The following is a 6,032-nucleotide window of genomic DNA, read 5'->3' as shown; positions in this document are numbered from 1 at the left end:
GTTGTATTTTTTCCTACTGTAAACACTTTTCATTCATTACATACTTATTTTTTAAAATGTGGTTCCAAGGAAACAGAGTTGCTACCAGAGGATCTTTGCTTATAGTAGACACTTAGTAAATATTTCCTGAATTGAGCTGAATTGTTAATTTTAACTTCCTCTGAATCATTTTACTAAAGATGAAAATTATTTAGGATATACTGCCAAGCCTGCTGACATCCCATCTTGTACATTATGGATTTTATCCTTATTATAATATTTATTTTACTGTGAGGAACCAGATGAAAACACTTTTGATTATTTATCCCCTGGCTGATTATTCAGTTTGTAAATGAGAGAATGAGAGTCTGTTGGAGTTGGAAGAGTCCACAGAGATTGTCCATTTCATTTTGCAGGTGAAGAAACTGATGTAATTAGTTCTCTTGAGTTTTCCTTCATTTTGCTCCCTTCTCTTTAGTTATTTCAGTGTTTAACAGCCCCTCCACCAAGGGAGAGCAAAGGACAGAATTTAATGTTTGGAATTAATTAATTGAAATGACATTATCTGCTTCATTTCCAATATCAATTACCAATAATAATAGCATCTATATCATAGACTTAGATTTAGATTTAAAAATAAAGTTAAAGGTCATCAGATCCAAACTCCTTATTTTACTGATGAAGAATCTGAGACCCATAGAGATTGAATAATTTTCATGAGGTCACAGATCAAGTGTTTAGAGTCAGGTTTCCAGCCTAGGTCTTTCCTGATTCCAAGTGACTAGGGGAGCTCGGAAACTCTTTCTCTTTTTCCCTCTCTGACTTTGGAGGAGGGATGCTAAGCTTTCCCCTGAGAGACTCAACCCAGGGAATAAAGATAAAGTTGTTTCATTCTGTTATCTAGGTGGGGCTAGTTGAGTCCAGGACCACTCCTAACCCTATTGAATTGGAGATCAGTCCAGAGACACTTATTCAATACTAAGATTTTCTATTCTAATTCCCGCTCGAGCTGCACCCAGCCCCCATCAAGAACTGCTCCCAGCTTCTAGCTTAGGCTTCAATTATAAAAAGACCCAATTTAGGACTCACTCCTTGCAGAGAGCCTACCATGCAGGAACTTCTCTCTCTCCCCTTGGCACAGCAGCAACCCTCTGCCCGCATTACCACTCTATCTCTTTCTCACCTATTTCCCTAAAAAGACTTTATACCTCTCTGTCAGGATTTCTCTGCTAGGAACTTTACTTCTCTGTCAGGACCTTGCCACCAAGGAATTAAGTCTTTCTATTCATGCATAGCAAAGGCTGACTTCCCAATGCCAATAATAAACTTATTTTACCAGTCTAGCTTTTCAGGTTCATAAATTCCTTTACCAAAGAGATTCCCACAATTCCCTGTCTTGTGCTGAACCTCATCATTTGAGGACGGAATCCCAAACCTCTTCATTTGGCTCCTTGACCACTGGGAATCTAGGGGAGCTGAACCTCTTCTTCCCTAAACCTCATCACAAGGATTTAGACTCTATATGATCTCATTCATTAATGGCCAGTGAGCTGTTTTTTTATTTTCCATAGTATTCTCAAAATGGTAGAATTTTAAGAGTTTTTTTGAAGCCAATAGCCCTCTCTGACTACACTTACATTCTCGTTGCCCTCTCTCTATTTAACATTCTTGGCATACATAGGAGAAAGAGGAGGAAAAAGAGGAGGAGGACTGGGAAGAGGAGGAGGATGAAAAGAAGGAGCAGGAGGAAGGGGAGGAGGAGGAGAAGAAAAAGGAGAACCAGGAGGAAGAGGAAGAGGAAGGGAAAGAGGAGAAGGAGGAGGAGGAGGAGGAGAAACAGGAAAAGGAGGAGGAGGAGGAAGAGAAGGAAGAAAAACAGAAGGATGCAGAGGAGGAAGAAGAGAAAAAGGAAGAAGAGGGTAAAGGGGAAGAGAAAGAAAGAAATGACCACTTATAGATGGTCACCAAGAATGAATCACCTTTACTTCAGTGTCATAAATTAAACATTCTTATACTTTTGTATTATACCAAATATTGACAGAATAAGTGCCATGCTAATTAAGTAATAAGAAGCTCTAGAAATATGTCATCTGTGTTAACTTTTGTAAAGCCAAACAGTAGACTCAAACACCCCTATTCAAAAGGAGAAGCAGAGAAGTTCAAAACTGAAAAGAATCATAGTGTTCCAATTCTTCATGCTATAGATGGAAAAATGGTAATGTACACAGCTAGGTGGAAAAATGAACAGAGCACCAAGCCTGGAGAAAGGAAGACTCATCTCCATGAGTTTAAAAACTTAACTTCATGAATTGTAATCCAACCTCAGACACTCAATATTTGGATGACCCTGGGTAAATCACATAATCCAGCTTTCCTTAGTTTTTTCATCTGTAAAATGAACTGGAGAGAGAATTGGTAAAACATTTCAACATCTCTGTCACAAAAAACCCCAAATGGGTCATGAAGAGTCACACACAGTTAAAATATGCTTTTGCTGTTGTAGTTCACTTCTTTCAATCAGGTCTGGCTTTTTGTGATCACATTTGGGGTTTTCTTGGCAAATACATTGTTGTGGTTTACCATTTCCTTCTCTAGCTCATTTTTATAGACAAAGGAGCTGAGACAAACAAGGTAAAGCTATTTATTTAGTACCACACAGCTAGTATTTGGGGTCAGATTTGGATTCAGGAAGATGAGATCCTGACTCCAGGTCCAGCACTCTGTATATTACACCACCTAATTGCCCCTGATATTACACTTACAATCTAATAAAACCCCTAGCTCTTTTTCAGACAAACCACTGTCTAGACATGTTTACCCTGTCTTTTACTTGTAAAGTTGCCTGATGTAAACACACATTCAACATTTCACACTTATTCTTGAATTTCTTTTCATGAGATTCAATCCATTCTTTTAGTTTTTTTTGGAGACTCAGATTCTGTTATCTAGCTATCCCTCAAAGCTACAAGTTTCACCTGAAAATTTGATAAGCATGCCATCTAAGAATTAAATGTGCTGGAATGTGACCAAGAGAGATGAATTATAGGAGTAAATATAGGAAGAAATGTGTGTTTCAAAGTGGGCAAGGTATTTCTTAATACAGAAGATGAAGTGTTGAGTGGGGAGAAGTCTTCCCACATCAGTCCTGAAACAATTCTACTAGTATTTCTTAAACTACCTGCTGGTTGCTGATTTTCATTACATTAGGGGATGGTTGGGACCCTTTGTGCTGGCTATTGAATAAAGAAATTATTTTTGTTGGTTTGTTTGGGTCTTTTTTTTCCTTGCTTGTTTTGTTTTAAATGAATGACTCAATAAACACAGTTTGGAATGAATATGTTTTCACAAAGATTTACTGTAACAAAAGGTTTTTTGTAGCAAAGAATAGTTAATTGAAACTCAGGGTAGATAGATTAAAAATATGTAAAAAAATCAACATATCTATTTCATCTGAAAAGTCAAATTAAAATGCCTTATTAAATTAATTACCACAAGTGTAAGCTTTTCTGCTAAGTCAGAGGAAATTATAAAAACACTGAAGGGAAATTAGGGTCAACTTCATTTCCCTCAAAAAAAAAATCATTGCAGTAAAAAATGAAGCAATTTTTTTGGCCAAGAGAATTATAGTAAGAATTTTGTTACTCCAAGATGAATAAGAATCATCCAAATATAAATATGAACAATAAAGATTATAGTCAAAAAAGGAGCGAGAGGGCAAGAATCAGCTACTTCCAATGTGTTTTTCAATATTTTAGCATTTTAAAAAATCCATGGTAATAAGTGTATGTTAAAAATGATAATGGGAAAAATGCAAAATCCTAAATCTGGGACAGATTGAGAATAGGTATCAACTCTATCAATTCCTGGAGAATTTTGGAATAGTTTTTAATAGAATTTGAATTTTTGCACAAAATAACTTTTTCAGTCTAGTGGAAGCTAAATTCCTGGTTGATCTTTTTACCAGATTGTTTTTCCTGGATTTTTTCTACTGGAAAGTGCTTTCCCCCTGCTTCATACAACTTGCAAAGTATTTAACATGACTTTGCATAGATCATAAAGGAAAGACTAATTTGGACACAGAGTGAGCTATATAACATGAATTATTCTCAAATTTCCCAGCACATTGCATAAATTGTCTATATCACTGAATCACCAAGCTTTGAGACTGTTTGTCTGTCTCTGTCTCTCTCTTTGACAGATATATAGAGAGATATAGATATGGATATTATCATTTGTCCTTTCTTTTTTTTTTTTTTTTCCTTTTTGCTGAGTCAATTGGGGTTAAGTGACTTACGCAGGATCACACAGCTAAAAAATGTTCAGTGTCTGAGACCAGATTTGAACTCAGGTCTTCCTGATTTCAGGGCTGGTGCTCTATCCACTGTACCACCTAGCTGTTCTTGTCTTTCCTTTGTGAAGAGAATCATAATGTTAGAGAGGTGATGATGTAGAATGATGCAAGTGAGTTGGATTTAGGTGAGGGAGGGCTATGCAAAGTCATCTACCTCATGTAGAAGCTCCAGAGCCATCTGGGTCCAATAGCAAGGTATACAGAGTCATCACTAGTCTTCCTGGGACTAGCTCTGGGATAGGAGATTCCCTGACCCCATTGGATTAAGGAATAGAATCAATTTAAAAATTAGATTTTTTTCATTCTTATATTCACAAAATGTTACAATTAGAGTAGAAGGTTGGTTAAAATATATTTAATCCAACTCCCCAATTGTACATTGAGAAAATAAAGACCAACTGAGGTTGTGACTTGCCCAAACCAATATAGCCAGAATTAATGTCTTTCCTGGAACTAAAACCCAAGTTTTCCCAACTCATTTTACAATACTTTTTTCCATTATGCCACAACATTTCTAGTATTTACATTATGATTATAATCCCTAAATAGTATAATTCTCATTTTCTGTTATCTTTCTTTTTCAAATAAAATATGTATCTTATACATTTCTCATTTGTGCCTAAAATTCATTTACATCAATATTCATGGAATATTGTATTTACATTATATTCATAGGAATGCACAAAAGATAAAAGCCTCTGCTAGATTAGGTGAAATTGTGAAATAAAAATGTATTTGTATACTTACTTCCCTCTCTAGTGGCAGTTAAATGGCGGTCTGGAGTCTGAAGAGGCTGAGGAAGGCTACAGTCATCTTTATGAACTCAAATCAAGACTCAGACACTTGCTAGCTGTGTGACTCTGGGCAAGTCACTTAACCCTATTTGCCTCAGTTTCCTTATCTGTAAAATGGTCTTCAGAAGGAAATGACAAGAAAGCTCCTATATCTTTACCAAGAAAAGTCAAATGGAGTCATAAAGAGTTGGACATAACTGAAATGACTGAATAATAAAAACTACAACATTTTCATGAATCCTACCTAAAGTTTTTAAAGTGCCACTCCCATTCCCTATCTCTACCCCCAGTTTGGGTGTCCAGTGATTAGAAATAGATGGCATTATACCTTTTTAAAAAGCATACTACTGTTCACAAACTTATAACTTGAAATCCTATCCATTGCCTTTAAAACTTGAAAATTTGTATTCACTGACCTTTCTTAGGACAAATTCACTATATTAAACCAGGCTTCCCTTCTGAAGGCAGTATAAGGAATATTTGACTGTAAATTAAGAGATGTAAATTATAATCTCAGTTATTCCAGTAACTAACTATGTGACCATGTTGTCTATCAAATAAAGGAGACTTTTCAGTTTGATATATCTTCAAGGGCGTATGCTCTGCTAGTAAAGACTCAAGAATTTATGTCTATCCTTCTGCTCCACTCACCCCCACATATAAACAGCAACACACATGAAGCATCAATATAGTATATGGAGTTAACTGTAGATGCAGGCTTCTCATAGACTGATAAGAAAGACATGTTTTTAATCACTTTGATATTTGTGGTTTAACTAATTCTCAGGGCCTTTGGGACTATGCTAACAAAATCTGCAATCACTATGGCAACCAGCAAAAAGTCAACCTCCAGGGATGAGTCAGTAATTCAATGAGGATGAAGATAATAGCAATAATGATGCTGATGA

The sequence above is a fragment of the Sarcophilus harrisii genome, chromosome 3 (genome assembly GCF_902635505.1).
Source record: "Sarcophilus harrisii chromosome 3, mSarHar1.11, whole genome shotgun sequence".
Classification (NCBI taxonomy): domain Eukaryota; kingdom Metazoa; phylum Chordata; class Mammalia; order Dasyuromorphia; family Dasyuridae; genus Sarcophilus; species Sarcophilus harrisii.
Note: the sequence above shows the minus strand (reverse complement) of the source record.